This window comes from Elgaria multicarinata, chromosome 9 (assembly GCF_023053635.1).
Source record: "Elgaria multicarinata webbii isolate HBS135686 ecotype San Diego chromosome 9, rElgMul1.1.pri, whole genome shotgun sequence".
NCBI lineage: Eukaryota > Metazoa > Chordata > Lepidosauria > Squamata > Anguidae > Elgaria > Elgaria multicarinata.
In genome coordinates this window covers 89,708,377-89,728,806 of record NC_086179.1, presented here as the reverse complement: position 1 = coordinate 89,728,806, position 20,430 = coordinate 89,708,377, and positions in this window count along the sequence as shown.

Sequence of the window (20,430 nt, the reverse complement as noted above, 5' to 3'; positions counted from 1 at the left end):
AATTTGCACGTTAGAAACCTCAAACTCAGCACCATGATAGCTTATCCACGTGTCCACATGCACGCCAAGTTTCAAGGCAATCCCATCATCCCCTGATTTTTGGCGAATTTTTGAAAATCGGGCACCCCATTCACACCCCTTGGGATAGCTCCGTCAATTTGCATGTTAGAAACCTCAAACTCGGCACCATGATAGCTTATCCATGTGTCCACATGCACGCCAAGTTGCAAGCAAATCCCATCATCCCCTGATTTTTGGCATGGCTTAACTCACCCCAAATTGTCCCATTCTACAACTACGTCAATTTGCATGTTTGAAACCTCAAAGTCGGCACCATGATAGCTTATCCACGTGTCCACATGGACGCCAAGTTTCAAGGCAATCCCATCATCCCCTGATTTTTGGGGAATTTATGAAAATCGGGCACCCCATTCACACCCCTTGGGATAGCTCCGTCAATTTGCATGTTAGAAACCTCAAACTCGGCACCATGATAGCTTATCCATGTGTCCACATGGACGCCCAGACTCAAGGCAATCCCATCATCCCCTGATTTTTGGCGCGGCTTAAACTTTTTAACTTACCCCAAATCAAGTCCCACTCTACAACTACGTCAATTTGCACATTAGAAACCTATCCTTTGGTCCCATGACAGCTTACCCATGTGTCCCCATGGACACCAAGTTTCAAGGCAATCCCATCATCCCCTGATGTTAGGGGAACTTTTGAAATTCGGACACTCCAGTATGTCAGGGATTTAAAGTTGCAATTGCAGACAGCTCAATGGGGCCAGTTCCAAGGCAATCCCAACATGCCACGAGATAACCCTAAATCTTCTTGCACATTTGAAAAAGGGATTATTGAACTTGATAAAGTCTAAGTGAGCGCAGGAAGGACTTCTCCCCTGAATCAAAGCAAGACACATCCACCATCCCTGCAAGGCGGGAAGGGGAGAAGGGAGGGAAAGCAGGCAGGCAGGCAGGCAGGCAGCATGCATTGTAGTGCCGCAAGGATGGCTTGAGCACTAACGCATAGCAAACCAACCCGTAAGCGGGCGCAAGGAGCAAGTGAGGCAAAGATGGCTGGTTCTTTCTTTCTAAGCCAGCAGTTACGCCTTGAGGGGCACAGAGGAGGACGATTGGGAGCAAACCAGGCACCAGGCGGGCAGAGAGGCAGGCAGAGTAGGCGAGGAGTCAGTCCTGGCAGATGCCCCACCACAGCAGCACCCCGGGGGAGGCGGGCAGGCGGGCAGGAAGGCAGGCAGGCAGGCTGCGGGCATTTCTGGGGGCACAAGGAAGTGATGGCTGGTTTCTAAGCCAGCATTGCAGTTAGTCACGCATTGCAAACGCAAACCATCCCAGCGAGTCGGTCACCGAGGAGGACAGGCTAGCAGAGGGGCAGGCAGAGTGACATGTCATAGATCTAGTATTGGGGAGGAGTCAGTCCCGGCAGATGCCCCACCACAGTAGCACCCTGGGTGGGCATTGGAAAACGCCATCTTGTGGGTCAATACTTCCCCCACCCCATGTCCTGCAGGGTTGCCTGCCTAACCCTTGTGGGGATGGGAGATGGAGAGCTTAGAGTGGCAGTGCCAGCAGCAGCCTTCGGCTTTCCCCTGGAACCAGTCGCCTTGCCCGCCTCTTTCCCCAGCAAGATCGCCTGGTGCTGCCTATGAAGATGCATCTTCATGCTGCTGGTTCCATAATGCCCTGTCGATGAACCCCTGCTTAGGCTGAGTTTGCAGTGGCGACAGACAGCAAAGCGGGGATCCTCTCCCAACTCAAAGTGGTCCCACACGATGCTTGTCTTTCGTTTCCGTGGTGACACCACCAATTGCCCGCCTGAGCTCTCTGGTGTTGCCACAGAAACAGGGGTGTGGGATGAGACTGGGGAGAGAGCCTCGGCCTGCTGCTGCTCCTCCTCAGCCCCCACATCCTGGAGGCCCACCGCCTCCTCCTCCTCCCCCCCCTCCACTGTGCTGAGGACCTCATCTAGGTCCATCAGCGGGCTCGTGGGCTGAAAGGAGAATGAAGGAGTTGGGGATACTCCTCCTCTAATGGCACTGCTGCCACGTGCCTCTTGCAAACGGGCACTTTTCCCATTCCCACCCTCAAAAAGAGAACGCCGGGCACAAGTTGCAGAAGAGAGTGGCTCTGCCTGCTGCTTGTCCTGCTTCTGTTTTGGAGCAGTCAGCCAAGGAGTTGCCCGTTTGAGTTTCACAGGAGGAGAGGCAGCCTGCTGGCAGCCTGAGCCTTGCTGCTTTCAGCACGCCTGCTTCCTCTTTTCATGATGACTAATAAAATATTAATACTACTAATACTATGTATAAGGTACTACTAAGAATATGTATAAGAAGAATATAATATGTTTAAATGTAGGGAAATGGGACAAGAAGAATAAAATATACTACTACTAATATGTATGAGAATATACTAATATATATATATATATATATATATATATACTAAGAATATCTAAAAGAATATAATAATATGTTTAAGAATATTACTAATAAATGTAGGGAAATGGGACAAGAAATGGGACAACCACTACTATAAGAAGAACAAAATATGAATACTACTAATAATATGTATGAGAATATATACTAATAGACTACTAAGACTATGTAAAAGAATATAATAATAATATGTTTAAGAATAGGGAAATGGTGTGTGTATGCTTTCCCCAAAATGCTCAATCTGTGGCTGCACAAAAGCAGCCCACTCCGTCCAAGTTACACAGAGAAGAAAAAGAGAATCAATTTTTTTTGGTATATTTTGGTATATAGAAGATAGAAGGAAACACAATCAGGATTTAAGAGAGGGGAGGGGGGAAAAGAACCAACCACTACTATAAGAAGAACAAAATATGAATACTACTAATATAATATTTATGAGAATATATACTAATAGACTATGTAAAAGAATATAATAAAATATGTTTAAGAATATAAATGTAGGGAAATGGGACAAAAACTGTGTGTATGCTTTCAAAAGAAAGCTTTCACAAAAGCAGAACAGTCAGGCTTTAATACAGGGAAGGGGGGGGCAACCAACCCAACCAACCCAAACACACACTCCAAAATTCAAAAATAAAGTTTATATTAAATCAAAGTAAGGGGAAAACACAGGGCAAACTAAGCTATAAGTCAGAAAGAAGCAAACAAACACACACACGCGCCAAACTAAACCTATCCTAATCTATCTCCAAAGTCCAAAGCAGGAGCACTAACTAAGTAAGTGTTCCCTCCACGAACGCCAACCCACAAAGAGACACAAAACAGAAAGTTCTCAGGGTGGGTCTGCCTTAGTCCCCCCTCCAATGCTGGGATTGGAGGAGGATGCTTTCTGAGGAGATCAATTCTCATCAGGATTGGGAGTTGAATGTGCCTGTCATCGCTTCCAAAAAAATAAAAAAATAAATAAAAAAAACCCCAAACCCCGATTTTTAACAAAATATTGCACGTGAACCACAGCACGCAGAAAGTTGAGAGTAGTCTCAAAATGACCCCCATCCACGACTCTCTGTGCACAAGAATTTTCAGAACGATAGCTTAAACCCCCCCAGTTATCCCCGATTCTTTTCCGCAATGCAATCCTATGGGCGAAAAGCCGAAACGCCGTTTGAGCCGCGCGGTTGACCCAATTTTCAAAAAAATATAGCACGCGACACGGACAACGCAGAGAGGTGAGAGTGGTCTCAAAATGACCCCCATCCACGACTCTCTGAGCACAAGAATTTCCAGAATGATAGCTTCAAAAACAACCTAGTTATGCGCGATTATTTGCCGCAATGCAATCCTATGGCGAAATGTTTTCAAGATGGCGACCGGAGCGCTCCGCCTGAACTCGGAGCTCCGAAAAATGGTCGCTTCTCTTCGCCTTGCTTCTAGGGGGTCCACGGTCCGCTCCTACTCCACCTCTGGGTAAGGCGGAGCAGGCCAATCCGCTACTGCTTCTACGCTCCTAATCGGAGCGGAGCACATCCCTAGTATAAAATAAAGATAAAGACCACAGCAGCAGTGCAAAGATGCAAAATAAAGGAATAGATGGAAAACAACCAAAACTGAAAGACAAAAATGCCTGAAAAAATAAGAACATCTTCACTTGGCTCTGAAAATAGCACAACAGGTAAGCCTCTCTGGGCCTAATAAGCAGTTGTCACATCTCCGGTTTAGTATAAAACAGGGCTACAAAACTTTTTCTGTTCAGGTTCACATTCCCTTGAGGTTAATCTGTTGAAGGCCGCTTGTCACTGCTGTGTGGGCCAGAACCAAAAGCGGACAGGCCCACCACATGTCTCTTACTTTTTCTGCCCCACTGTTCTGTCCTATCTGTCTGTCTGTCTCTCCCCCCTTCCCCCAGTCTTCCTACTTTTTGCCTCCCCCCCACTCCCATGCCATTTCTGCTGTGGGAGGGTCAGATCATTCTTGCAAGAGGTCTGAGTGGATCACATGAAGAAGGCTTTTGGAATTAGGCTAAGGGAAACATGCACCTAGGGCCACAGCTTGCCAGTGGAGGTTGGTGGCTCCGATTTCAGTGGGGCTGTGCATCCATTCTGGGTTTCCATCAGAACCAGCCAGGAGCTATCCAAGGTGCTGAATCTATTTTGGTAATAGCTCAGCAACTTTGATAGCTCCTGTAGAGTTCTTGCTGGTTCTGACTAAAACCCAGAATGGATTCACAGCCCCACCAAAATCAGAGCAACCAACCTCCACTTCAGGTTGTCCACCCCTGGTATAATAGAATGAAACGGTGGATTGTATAACCTCCAACATATAATTAATGACCAGTTCTTTTCAGATGAAGAACCATCAGAATTATGTATTTTACATTTATATTAGCGGAAGGTGGAGTACATTAAAAATATCCAGTTATTAGGTTGCAATCCTATACACACTTATCTGGGTGTAAGTCCCACTGAACTCAGTGGGCCTTAACGCTGAGTAGACATGTTTAGGATTGTACTGTTAAAGATGTATTTGGTTGATGAATCATCTGTCTTCAGAGAATGAAAATAAATTATAATATTACTAAAGCATCAACGTTAAGAAGGATGCCATTACTTACTGTTTATTAACAAAAGCTATTAATTATACGAATGAAACAAGAGTCATCTTCAAAATGTACTTTTTCATTCTCTTTCACCACATCTGCCAGAGCCATAATGACTTTTTTTTTTAAAAAAAAAGCCTTCACTTCAGTTCCACCCCGCACAATTAAACAGTAAGTTGCCCTGTTAGATCCTTTGCTCCCCTGTGGATTAATCAAGTAAACTATGTACTTACTTAAGTAATGTTTTAGTTGACTAACAGCACAGCTTAAATCCTTGTGCATAATAACTTCAAAATTACATACATGTTTTATTGTAACTGAAACATTTAATGTCCTCACTTCACAGATTTAAAGGGTTTTCTTCACAGTGACTCATCTATGCCTCTTAGCTTGTTCTAAGTCAGTGTGGGAGCACAGTATGGGATCCAAAGAACTCCACCAGCTGCTCACACCAAGGGGCTGCTCTTCAGACAACCACACTTAACTTGCAAATGTTGGGGTCAGGGATAGCCAGGCAGTACGGTTGCACCCACCACCTGGTCATTGTGTGATGCATGGAGGGGCCCATGGGTGAGTTTGCGACTTCTATGAACAATATGCAGCATTTCATTAAAGGATTAAATTTGCAAGAGGTCAGTTTTTGAGAAACATCACAAGAAGTGCTGATTTTAAAGCATTTGGTACCTTTTCCAGGGTTCAGAACTAATATGGTACTAAGATAGCATTTTCCACATTTATTCTTGTAGTGTTTGCACACAGGATATAAATTCATCCTTCATCTAATCTCAGTGAACATCTCTGCAACCTTTGCTCCTCACCAAAGATGGTTACGGTCAACCAAGCCCCACATGAATATGTGAGTATCACTCCTTCGAATAACGAACTCAGATGGTGAGTCCCACCAGGATTGCAGCTAAAATGGGGCACTGGGAAAATGGGGGGATATGTCAGTATGCTTGGGAGAATTGGGAAGTTTGCAGAATTACAAAAACATGTTTTCAAAAACCCTATGGGGGCAATCCCTCCCCATAAAACAACCCAATGAAGACTGAAAGCCCCGTCACATCTAGGTAGAAATGCGGGGCTCCCGTCGCTTCTCCGTCGTCGCTTCTCCGTCATCGCTTCCTGAAAACAGGAAGTAATGAGGCCCATTCAGTCTGGCAGGAGAGAGCAGCAACCAGACTTTTTCTGGGTTTTTTTGCAGTGCAAGGAAGGCCAGAAGGGGCAGAAGATGCACGAGAGGCAGACAATGTCATGTGAGAAATCCATGAGTGCCCAGTAACGAGCGTGCAGTAAAACGCTCGTCGGATGGAGCTTAGAGTGTGCTCAGCTCAGCAGCCCCCGAAAGGAGAGCGACAGTTGGAAAATAAATCATTAGGATGGGGCTGCTCTGTGTGGAGGAAATTGTCTGGAACTCTGAACAGGAGCACTCCGTTTAGGATGGAGGATACACTGCAACATTTTATTGCAGTTCCCACTTATATGGGCATAATAGCTACACATTAACAGCTTCCTTTGTGGGAGTTAGATTAAGAGTTACATGGTGCTGCCTGAAAATGTATGTTGACTTCATACAATAAAAAAAATAACACCAACAAAAAAAGGATGGGTGAATTGTGGTTTGCTTTTCTCCCTTTGTCTCACTTCCAGTGTGCTTTCCTAAGTGGTGGTGTGCTATGATTGGCATGTTAATAACCTCATCAGTCTACAGGGGCAATGCTAATTGTTTGCCATAATTCCCATGAGTACAATGCAGTCATTACATACTAATTTTTCAACATCTGGGAAAGGCTTTATAGCACAGCAACTCCTGATCAGCTGGACCTCGGTTCACCTTAGTTTGTACATATCCACACAAACCCCGTCGGGCAGTGTTGTTACGGCTATATCTCTAAAACAGACACGGGGGCCCAGCCGGAATGGTTAGATCTAGATCTGAAAGGAACGAAACTTCCTTTCAGAAACCTGGCCTGTTCTTTCCTGTGGGATTTAGGGACAGAGGAGAACAGACAGGGGTCAGGAGGCGTTTTATATATTCACATATAGATCCTGGCAAACAGGACTTTTTATTAGCAATGGGCAGGATGAATGGATGCAGAAGAGGACAGGACAGGACCCCAGAGTCTTTCATGGCAAAGGAGTGCATTTTAGCAGGTGCTACTTTTCTCATCGAAACATGACAATTGACACCTACTGAAATTCTCTTTTCTAAACAGACTGGGCCAGTCTGCCTTTACATCTGGTTGCCCTAGCCATGGCCAATGCCACAGATTCCCCCCAAATGCAAGAGTCATGCTCAGAAAGGACCACTTTATACCTGTATAATAGAAGACAATAAAAGAGTGGTAGAACAGCATGGCTGCATTCTTCTTTCCTTTGACTGGTGCTGAGCTAGGGTGACCATATGAAAAGGAGGACAGGGCTCCTGTATCTTTAACAGTTGTATTGAAAAAATGGAATTTCAGAAGGTATCATTTGTATATATGGGGAACCTGGTGAAATTCCCTCTTCATCACAACAGTTAAAGCTGCAGGTGCCCTGCCCTCTTTTAAATCAGGTCACAATATAGCTGCAGTATAGCTTTAACTGTTGTGATGAAGAGGAAATTTCACCAGGTGCAACATGCATACAAATGACTCCTGCTGAAATTCCCTTTTCTATGCAACTGTCAAAGATACAAGAGCCCTGTCCTCCTTTTCATATGGTCACCCTAGCTGAGCAACTGAGATCTCAGGGCCAAATCCATCTCCCTCAGATGTACCAGATTCCACCACCAACCCAATCACCATTACCAATCCAAAGATATGAGAGGTACATAGAGGAAGAGTTGGCAGCCTATTTTGAGAGATGGCCCACCGCCCTCCATTTCTATCTTCAAGATATTTCTCCTATAAAACTAGACCTTAGGCCATAGCTAGACCTAAGGTTTATCCCTGGATTGTCCAGGGGTCAAACCTGTTCATCTAGGTGACACACTGGGGATCCAGTGCTCAAGCAGGGGTGAACCCTAGATGATCCCAGGATAAACCTCAGGTCTAGCTGTGGCCTAAGTTTTAGTCTAGGGTTCTTGATCTACATACACTGTTCTTGGCTCCCAATGAACAACAAAGTGCTATTCCTTATTTCCATGACACCGTGACACTTACAGCGCAAGAAAGACATGGCTCTTTCAATGATGTCAATGATGTTACGCTTACTCCGGTCAAGGAAGCTCGTAGCCTTGGCTTTATCTTCGACTCCTCGCTCTCCTTTATTCCTCATATTGAGGCAGTAGCTAAATCTTGTCGATTTTTCCTGTATAATATTGCCAGGATTCGATCATTTTTGTCTGTCTCTTCTGCCAAGACGCTTGTTCATGCACTGGTTATTTCACGGTTGGACTACTGCAACCTTCTTCTCTCTGGCCTTCCTTCTTCTCACATCAGTCCGTTGGTTTCTGTTCACCACTCTGCCGCAAAGATCATCTTCTTAGCTCGCCGCTCCGACCATGTTACTCCGCTTCTGAAATCTCTTCATTGGCTTCCAATTCACTTCAGAATCCAATATAAACTTCTCCTGTTAACCTTCAAAGCTTTTCACGGTCTAGCTCCTTCCTATCTCTCCTCTCTCATCTCACACTATTGCCCCGCTCGTGCTCTTCGCTCCTCTGATGCCATGTTTCTCGCCTGCCCAAGGGCCTCTACTTCCCTTGCTCGGCTTCGTCCATTTTCGTCTGCTGCCCCTTACGCCTGGAACGCTCTTCCAGAACATTTGAGAACTACAAGTTCAACCACAGCTTTTAAAGCTCAACTAAAAACTTTTCTTTTTCCTAAAGCTTTTAAAACTTGATGTTGTGCAGACTTCTACTGTTACTTTCTACTGTTAGTTTTTCCCTACCCTGTGCCTGCTTACCCTACCCTGTACCTGTTTGCATTCTCTTCCCCTCCTTATTGTTTTACTATGATTTTATTAGATTGTAAGCCTATGCGGCAGGGTCTTGCTATTTACTGTTTTACTCTGTACAGCACCATGTACATTGATGGTGCTATATAAATAATAATAATAATAATAATAATAATAATAATAATAATAATCTTTATTATAGCCAGTGCCTAACTGATTGCCTATGGGAAATGATTTGGCTGTACAAAAAAATCAGATGTTTCCTCAGGATTTCTGTCTCTGCAGGCAACATTCTACAACATTCTGTTTACCTAATGCTCACAACTGTATTATTGTTGCTAAATGTATTGCTGTCTGGCACCTGCTCTTTAATCTCTCTCTCTCTCTTTCTCTCTCTTTTATCTTCCAGGTGTATTTTTAAGGGTCACAGTGACTACTAAAGTGCTCTCATCAAATTCTGGGGGAAATGACCACAGCCTTTAATAAACTGACAAGTATTTAAAGTTTTCGTGCAGGAAATTTCCTTCTTTACAATGTGACTCATTTTATTGGTACACAGGGAGCAATTTAGATGAAATAAATAAATATAGCAAAATCGTTGTTCTTAGGATACGTAAAAGTAGTTGGCAGGGGTAGTGGTAGCCTCTACCTTCTAGGGCTTAAAAATATATATATATCAGCATTCTCCAACTTTTTGCCCTTCAGATTTGTTGGACTATAATTCCCATAATTGCCAGCCATTTAACATTCTGGCTGAGGATGATGGGAGTTGAAGTCCATCATATCTGGAAAGCACCAGGTTGGGGGAGCCTGGATTATACAAAGTCATTGAGGTAACTCCATGAGAAATAGATACACCTTCCAAGTGTGGAGGCAATACAGCTTTGATTGTGACAACCTGGGGAAGGTAAGAGAGGATGGTTGTCAACATCTGCTTGCTCTTGTGAACTTTCCAGCGGAAATTGGGTTGGCCACTGTTGAGACTCTACACCAAGCAGGCTATTCCACTATGAAAGTGGTATGAAAGCAGTATATAAAAGTCAGAAGCCACACTATTGCTTTACAGCGGTATTGAATTCTGCTGCAAGATCTACACTGCTGCTTTATAGTGGTAATGAAGTGCACTGACAACTGTTGGGGCCCGTGCCACATCTACACCAAGTGGGATATAACACTATGAAAGTAGCATGAAAGCGGTATATGGTATGTGTCAATGGGCCCCAACAGTTGTCAGTGCACTTCAATACTGCTATAAAGCAGTAGTGTGATCCTGCCTTTTATAAACCACTTTCATACCACTTTCGTAGTGGAATATCCTGCTTGGTGTAGATAAACCCACAGATTGCTGGATTAGACAAGCTTTTGCTCTGGTCCAGCATAGGGAGACCTTATGTTCAGATAATTAGATAGAAAAGAATATATAAAAACAGTGTGTTCTGATTGCTGAAGCAGCAAGTTTGCAACACAGTATAGTGGCTTACCCATTAATTACCCATTGATGGATGCTAAGGTGTGTGGTAAAAGGTGAAGGCAATCTGCCAGTTAATATGTGACTGTTATCACTTACTAGCCACACACCCCTAATTCTGACAAGAGGTGAAGAAGGAACAGCATATTACAGGGTCACGTCTTGGGAAAACCTCTATGTACAAAGTCAAGATATGTTTCTCTTGTTGGGTCCCTGTCAGTGGAAATTAGGCTACTTAGTACTATAAGGGTGTGGGGGGGAGATGTTTGGCTATCAACCAAAGTACTACTTTTTCCCATAGGAGTAAACTGTAGGCATCCATCACTTATATGGGAGAAAGTAAAAAACAACTGTAATTTGGAGCAGTATTTGCCTGGGAACCACCTTCCTCCTGGGGAAAAAAACATTGCCAACTGGAGTCCATTTACTTTGTCCCATAAAAGTCAGTAGGAGCCAATGAGAATCAAGCCTACATCTACTTTACTTCACTCTTTCATTTGCATAGCTACCTCATGAATTTAATCTTTTGGAGTACATGTGGGCAGGCCTTGGAAACTTCCAGACCCTTACCACACACCATCCTCCCTACATAAAGTCCGTTCTTCCCATCCCACCAAACAGAAGTCTGGCTGGTTGCGGGGGGCGACGACGACGACACAATTGTGATATGGAGAGTGGTGCAAGAAATGGAGGCTCCGGCCGCTGCTACTGACATGTGACCCCAAGCCATCCACTCTATTTCTCCATCACAGAAATAGTCACTAGAACTGGCTTGCAAGCATATGAAATTGGATATATGTACTCACTCAGAGAACACTTTTTAGAGATGGCCCAAAAGAATGTTATCCAGGTAACTACTGGAAATGTTTCTTACCTCCAAATCATAGAATTCCTAAATAGTCAGGAAAATACAATCCAGGTTGCTTGATATCTCTTTTTCCAAACCTAAAAATAAAAGCAGTACATATTAATTGTTGGTTTCCAATTTTGTGCTATCACACACAAATTCATTAACATGAGGCATTTGTAAACATCGGCTTTAAAGCGTGACATGGATGAGGTAACATGGGCAGTTGCCATAAAATGAATACGGTTCCCTCTGAAACTTCCTAATGGTCATCAGCAATCACTTGTCAATGTTCATAGAATCATAGAATGGTAGAGTTGGAAGGGGCATACAAGGCCATCTAGTCCAACCCCCTGCTCAATGCAGGAATCCACCCTAAAGTATCCCCAACAGATGCTTGTCCAGCTGCCTCTTGATGGCCTCTAGTGTGGGAGAGCCCACGACCTCTCTAGGTAACTGGTTCCATTGTCGTACTGCTCTAACAGTCAGGAAGTTTTTCCTGATGTCCAGCCGTAACAACTAGGTTACAGTTGCTCATCTGGGACTAATTTGGACTCAGTGGTCCCAGTTTCCCAAGGGCCATGGTAAAAGGAACCAGGAAGAGAGGCCAACTGGTCAAGGGAATGGCAAGCCTAGGTGCTCTCTATTATATACTGTATAGAGCTTCCTGGTGCAACATTCCATTAAACCAAGTCAGCAGTGACTGAAGGCACTGTATTACTTGCTTACAACGGTCCTGTACCTTTAACAGCACAATCACCACACTCCCATGTGAGGTAAAGCTTCATGTATTGAATATGTTCTTTTCCCATAATTATTAGAGGCCTTGGGACCCACACCAAGCCATAAGAAGGCATCTGAAACTAGGGTCATATGGATTTTGTAAAATCCATTTAGTCTGCATTTTACAGATGGCAAGGTGCCTTTTGTTCCATCATCCACTCATTGACAGGATTGGTCCCGTCCCCCCCCGCAATTTCCTGAATTTGCACATATTCACATTTACACAAATTTGCACATGCAAGAAAGTGCAAATTCCCCAAATGTGCAATTCCCCCTCCCCCAAAAAGTGCAAATCCCCCCAAATGTGTATTTCTATTTTTTCATGCACATTTTTGGCCAATATTTTTTGTATTCTATGCATTTTTCTATGACTAAATTTGCATAAAATTCCCAAAAGTGACAACAACAAAAAACAAAACAAACAAAACAGGCCACAAGTCCACATAATCTGTGCAGCCGGTCTGCTATGGAATCTGCAGGTAAAATTCATAGAAATCTGAACTCATTCCATTCCATTGTGGATTTCTCTAACATCCCTATCTGAGACTGAGGCCACAGCTAGACCTAAGGTTTATCCCAGGATCATCCCGGGTTTGTCCCTGCCTGAGCGCTAGATGCCCTGTGTGGCACTTAGATGAACAGGTTTGACCCCAGGACAATCCTGGGATAAACCTTAGGTCTAGCTACGGACTGAGATAAAAATGATCCATGATTTCTATTGATTTAAGATAATTATTTTGAGCTTGTAATTAGATACAACTCTTTTCTGATGTTTAAGATGCCTGAATTTTAATGCGTGTTACATCTGATGCAATAATTTTTAATATGCTATATTTGATACAAGAAATTAAGTCAAATTTGCAAGGAGAAAAAGAGGCAATCCTGTTCTGCACAGCCTTTTGTAATGAAAGTACATGAGTGGCCCTTCGAGGCTTTGCACATTCATGCCAGTTTGCTTGTGGCAGCCAATAGTGAAGCATATAGTATGCACCCCTAATGATGAAGTAAGTGTACTGTCCTGGGCTTAATATCCCATGTTCTAGCATTTATTGGGATTGACTTGGGAACAGAAATCACATAGCAAGACATTGGAAAAGATTCTGATCCAACTCCTTTTCCCAAGCATCTGGTTCAGGAATAAGATAAGCAGGGACTGACAATTACTTTCAAGTGTTAATTGAGTACTGTAGAGCTGTATTGGGGAGAAGGTGGTTAATTATTATTAATGGAACACTGTCAAATTGAGAGGAAGATAAAATAGGTCCATGTTTTTTCCTTGGCCCAGTCTAGTTTATCATATTAGATTGTAAGCCTATGCGGCAGGGTCTTGCTATTTACTGTGTTATCTGTACAGCACCATGTACATTGATGGTGCTATATAAATAAATAAATAAATAATAATAATAATAATAATAATAATAATAATAATTAATGACTTGAATAGAGGCTTGGTGACTGCTCCTTAAATTAGCAGATAGAAAAACCAGGAAGAACTGAAAGCTCTTCAGAGGTAAGTTTGGGGACCTTTAGTAATTGATAATTTGGAGAATATTATTTTTATACTGTTTTTTATGTTTTTGATGGTTTTTAAATTTTGTATACTTTTAATGTTTACTATTTTTAATTGTTGTAAACCGCCCAGAGAGCTTCAGCTGTGGGGCGGTATATAAATGTAATAAAATAAATAAATAAGCAAATTAAATAAAATTATTGTAAAAACTGGAGATCATTCAGTAGCGAAAGCTGCAGCATTAAAGAGGATAAACTGATAAGTTCTAAAGCAGAGTAGCAAGATAAAGAGGGGTACTACTAGTAAAATTGGGGGGAGACAGTAAAGAACGACAAATGGAATACCATGTATGTATCAGTATGATGATCTCACAGAAATAGTCTATTTTAAGCTTCGGCTGTGGGGCAGAATTGAAATGTAATAAATAATAATGATAATAAAATTCAGGAAACTATCTTGATGATACTAATCTCTTGTTCTACAGGACCCAACCATTTTATGAATTCATTGTTTCAATTGATTTTGTTGTATGTAACCATACATAATTACTCCAGCAGTGGGTCCAAAAAACTGTGACATGCTAAATTCACTGCCTATAGGGTTTTCAAAGCCACGAATTTCCATGAAATTTTAGAATGTTTTAAGGGTGTCTTAAAGATGTTTTAATCATGTGTGGTATGTTTTTAATCACTTTTTAACATGTATTTTATATCATGTTTTTATACTGTTTGTTTTATACTTTGAATGGTTTTAGTTTTTTGTGAACCACCCAGGGAGCTTTGGCTGTTGGGCGGTATAAAAATACAAATAATAATAATAATAATAATAATAATAATAATAATAATAATAATAATAATAAATCCTACCCACTACCACAAGACTATTTATCTACATTATTAAGTATTCTGGCTTAATCCTAACACTTTTTAAGGCAATTCTACTGAGATAGTCAATGGCCTTCAGAGTTGGGGGCTGCCAAGTATAAAATGCCTCTGTGTTCCAGCTGCCCTGCATTTTCGCTAGATGGGGAGCTGGGGCACATATAGGGAACAGCATAATGCAGCTTCCTCAGACTCCAGCCCTCACTGCTCCCAGGACCATCCCATCTCCACCCTCCATTTCCAAGTGCAGAGATGTAGCTGGTGCGGAGAGAACCATGCTGGCTATGTGGGGGAAGGTGCGGAGAACATGGTTACTGGGCTCTGAGGTCGGAGCCCTAGTTCTGACCTCAGATTTATTAGGATGAATATTAACCAGCTTGATAACAAACATTTATATTGGGAATTCAATGTAGATGGAACATACTTCATGTTGTTGAAATTACAACTGTTCAATGGATATGTGGTGAAGGACTTTAACAAAAGAACACTAATGTTCCTTGATAACTGGGCATGTCTCTCAAGCCTTCGGAATATAATGACTATTGGAGCTTGGCAAAGTGACACTCTCCAGCAAAACATTAACAGTTGGGAGCCTGTTTCAAATTTATGTCAACAGAGGCCATGGGTAGACGAGGGGGGTTGAGGGTGATGATCTCACCATTTTATGATTGTGAGATCACCCCCCTCGTCTACACATGGCACGTGATGTACTAGGAGGAAGAGGACGTCACGGCTGCCATTTTGTTTTGTGTTTTTCTATCAGAGAGGAATGCAGGAGCAAAAAACCCCTGCTCCCACTCCCCCACCCCACTCCTGAGAAGCTCTACACCCCATGCCTGGGTCCCGGTTCCTCGTGGTTACTCACGAGGAGCCGGGACAAACCGTGATGCCTGGCCACTTGTTCTGCAGTCTTGGGATCAGCCCAGGACTGCAGAAAAATCAGGCTAGAAGGGTAGGGCAAAATCCCAGGGAAATGGAGAGATCAACCCTCCCTGCCCCGGGATCCCCTGTGCGTCATCTGGATGCTCAGGGATGATCCTGTGGTGATCCCCAGGATAAGCCCTTGTCTGGCCATGGCCAGAGTGTCAGCAAGAAGACATGGAGGTTTTAGATGGCATTAGGTAGAACTAGGATGGAGCCCAGGGAAGTGTGGTAAAAAAAGTGTTAAGTAACTGTCAAGTAACCAGTATTTATTTGAGTCGGTTTAACTAGGCTTAATGTGTGGATTAATTTTGAAGAAGGTTATGTTCTTGAGGATGGGCAGAGTGCATTCTGTCATACTGTCCAACCACAATTAACCTTTGAGTATTTGGGATTAGGAACAGGTCTTGCAATTCACAGTTAGGCATGGGTGAGAAATTTGTTGGGGTCACATTTTAAAGAAGTCAGATTTCCTGAATGAACACGTGAACTGAAATACAGTTACTCACACTTTTCTGAATGTTGAGATGCAGTTTTGCAAAATAAATAAATAAAATAAAATAAGAAAAATGCACAGAAAAATGCATATAATGGGGGGAGAAGGTGCCTAAAATGTGTATCTTAGGGGAGGTGTCACAAAAACACATTATATTAGGAAAATTTGCTTGTAAAATGCATGTATTAGGAGAAATACATATGCATTTTCATGCTAACTTTTAAAAAATGCAAATTATTTGGAAAGCAGTTTCCAAATGTTGGAAAAATTACAAACTGAGTGGAATCGAACTTGACAGATTTGTCCATCCGTATTCATAATATTTGTTTTTCAGACAGGCTTGATCTCTGGCAGTTCTGGCTTTCTTTCAGAATCAAACAGTGCTAACTGTGGATCATTGTTTCTTAACTAGGATTCCAGAGCATGCAATACTGAACAGATACCAGTATATATACTGAATCAAAAGGTATTTATTTCCACAATAGCAAATGTTCACACACTAAGTGCCACATAGATGATACGTTAAATGGTTGTATCAATTGAATGTGTCTGTTTTTATTTAAAAACAACCATATAGGGCACATAGGACCACACAATATGGGCAGTATATCTTTCCCTTTCTGTATTGCAGTCATAAGGATAATGATTCTCAATCATTATCAATTCATATTGATAAGTTAAATTGTAAATCGTCTTTGTGTTTCAGATACTCCCAGAGGTCAGATATCAGGGGTTAAATATAAAAGATTCAAAGCTGTAGATAAACCAATAAACACTGCCAGCTTTTCAAGAAGAATGCATGACAAATAAGACTGCATGCCCATTTTCAAATACTGTTAAATATTTATTTATTTATTTATTTAATTAATTAATTTATATACCGCCCCATAGCCAAAGCTCTCTGGGCGGTTTACAAAAGTACAAATATAAATGTTTGCCTCTTCTTTTTGCCAAATATGAGTGTTGCTGCTTGGAGACCATTTAATCTGAAATATAGTTCTACCCGCCTATTTCACTTTTACTCATCTTCAACTACAAAATGACTTTGCCTCTCTTCAAAGTCACAAGTGACTCAGAGAAATTGGGGTCTGAAAGTTGCCTCCCACTGTCATCCAAAAGCATGTGCCTCCAACCCAAAAGCTGACTTGATAAGAACTGCAAGGACACCAGGTATGATTCTGAGTTTGATCCCAGGGCTGGAGGCACGTGGTAACTCCCACAACCCCACCAGTGGGTAGAAAAAGGTAAGATGGAATTCCTGTCACTAAGGGTGGATGCACTCATTTCTTCTGATCCACCGTCATCTCTATGAAAAAGGCTTTGCAAAATTTTGTAGGGCTTCAAAAAGGGTCCTTCAAAGTCTATTCAAACAGAGATGATAAATATTGAATATTGAAATCAAATATCATAGCCAAATGACATCCTAATTTATTTTTTTTCATATTATTTGGGCCAGATCTACACCAAGCAGATTGAAACACTTTTAAAACATTTTGAAAACTGCATACGGAGTGTGTCCTGGGCCTCAAAAGTTGTCAAAACTGTTTTAAACTGTTTTAAAGCAGTAGTGTAGATGCTGCCTAAGTGTAAGTGATGTCCTAAAATATCGAGAATTTACTGAATATTTTATATCAGAGTACATAACGGAGGATTTCAAGAACAACTGGTGGTGGTGGATATTCACTTAATCACTAGCTACATGAAAAACTGTGTTCAGAAACCAGTAATATTTATCTCAGAAATAAGGCAAAGAATTTGTATTTCAAAGTAGAGTTTAGTTGCGTATGGAGTGAGTCATTCTGGAATTCTGCAATTGGGAAAATATTCTCCCAAGGCGAATGAATAGTACATATTTGGTCTCACAGTGGGAGCAAAACCAACAGTACATTTGTTTAAAGGCCTTCAATGCCACAAATCCCCCATTGAGTCTGTCTAATTCTTATATCCTTAAATGCATAGCAATTAGTATCTCAGCATCTTTTATGAGTCAGTTAAAAAAAAACCCACACACACAGTGATAAAGCAAATTCATATCAGGTCATAAAGATTACAGCTCTGGCTGAAGCTCATGTCACCATCCCCCAGCAGGGTAAGTGATAAACATCCAACAGGTAGGGAATAGTAAGAGATTCCCACAGTGTTAGGAGTGTTCGGAGAATACTTGGTATCCAAATTTAGCTTTTCAGGGGCAAAACAGATATAATATAGGAGACCTGCAACTGGATCTCCTAACATTCCCCCCCCACACACACACACTAAACTTAAATGAAACTGTGGCAGGGGGCGTAGAGGAGGCTTGGATCAGGTAGCACCATTGGAGAAAGGGGGTTTAACACTTTCCTCAGGCACAGTTTTCCCACTTAAAAATGTTCCTCAGAGCTATTTAGGGAAGTTGGGTATCTGAATTGTGTCACCGTTTCTTCCACTGGGATAATAGCAGCTTTGGGTGGAGTGGGGAGGTAAACTATGGGCATGGCTAGATGGGGCGATATCCCAGTGATCGTCCTGGGATTGTCCCTGCACATCCACATGACGCACAGGGCATCCCGGGAGCAGGGAGGGACGATCCGTCCCTCAGCCCGGGATATCGCCCTACAGTTTAATCCCAATTTTTGCGCAGTCTCGGGATCATCCCGAGACCACAGAACGTTTGGCCCACTGTCCCGTTTTCATCCCGACTCCTTGTGAGTAAATGCGAGAACCCCAGACCTGGGCATGGGGCACATTGCTCCCATTGGGGATGGGGTGGACGGAGCAGGAGTTTTTTTTGTTTTTTTGTTCTTTTTAAAAAACCTTACGTTTTGTGCAGGAGCACTCCTGCACTCTTTCCTGATTCAAAAAGCAAACAAAATGGTGGTCATGACGTCCTCTTCCTCCCAGGACATCACACACCACGTGTAGATGAGGGCGACGATCTCACAATCATAAAATCACGAGATTGTCGCCCTTCACCCCCCTCGTCTAGCCATGCCCTATGTGGTTGGTGTTTGAACATCTAATCTCCCAGTGTGACTCCATCAATCCAAGATTCCCACTGTGCCTATGAAGTTTTTAAACTAATGTCAGAATCTCCCATCATGGATCTCCCATATCAGTGAGGGAGGAAGCAGTCAGTGAGGGAGGAAGCAGCAGCCAGGCACCTCTCCACCGTGCCTGGGTCCAGCTCCAGCTGAGAGCCCCCTCCGTCCTGCTGTCACCTGTAACTGCTGAACTTTCCAACTAAGATTGTAGTGCCTGAATTTGCTTTCCTTTTCCCCCTCCTCCTCCTCCTTCCCAATCCCCTTTCCTTTTGTGTCATGTCTTTTAGATTGTAAGCCTGTGGGCAGGGACTGTCAAGAAATACTTTTGTAAGCCGCCGTGAGAGCCTTTTTTGGCTGAATGGCGGCATAAAAATCCTTAAATAAAATAAATAAATAAAAATCACAGGATTTTTTTGATGCTCAATGAGCTGAAGGTGCTTTGAAACAGTGTCATTGCTTGTGGTATGAGCCCTGATTCAACTTTTTCCTCTGTTAATCGGGTTTGAAATGTGTTTGTATCATTTCAAGAACCCGCCAAACCTTTGACCAGAACTACAGTAGTATAAAAGAAAATTGTGTGCACCCCAGAAATGATGCAATGTACTCTCAATATATTTTCAGATATAACACTTTGAAAATGGTTTTAAAACTATATGGAGTGTGTCATGGGCCCCAACTGTTGTTAATATATAAACCATTTTATAGCAATAGTGTAGATCCTGCCACTGTTGAAAACAGTGTTGCATGCTGTGGTCTATAGGAAGAGTTTGTGGAGTCAAGGTGAACCAGGATTGATCTGGCTTGGATCTCTCAAGTCCATTCCTATGGACTCCCTCCTTTTCCTTTCTCCAAGTCTGTCCCATGCAGACAGTTGATCTTTTTTGCGGAGAAAATCCAAATACATTTTTGTAAGCATTTTTTTTCAAATGGACCCATTAATGAATGCATGCCCTTGCCCCATTGACCCTTTCCTGATGGTCTTCTGCTGTGAAGAAGGCCTTCCTTATAAGAAAGGCCTTTGGTTGCTAATAATTTTAGCAAACTTTACTTGATGGGTGTTCTTATGGATTGGAGCTTTTCTACATGAGGCGATTATTGTGCACTCATAATTTCCTACATATGGTTGTTTACAGATTCTTTAGCCAATGTTGTGATCTGCCAGCCTTGCTTGTGTTTTTAAAGAGCACTTTCACCAAGTTTTTTAATTTTTTTAAGAGTAGGGGAAATGAGTATTGTTTCTGATGGCAAAAGAAAATGCTGGTTCCACTTGTGTATTTCTGCTACTCTGCAGTGCCACCTAGAGATTATATAGCGGAAAAGCTGGAAAGGAAATGCTTTTCATGTAGTACTTGGATCTCAATTCTGCAATGAAACCAAAAGTAGATGCAGTGGATTAAAAGCCATGTCGAAAAGCCCTTTAACTTTTTGGGCTTTGTGCTCTGATCCTTTTAAGTAAAGTTGGTTGACTGGGTATCTTGTTTGTATTTTTATTTGTATGTGTTGTATTTGTTTCTCTTTATTAGCTACCTTGTACCTCTTGGAAAGGTCATAAATAAATAAGCACAAAT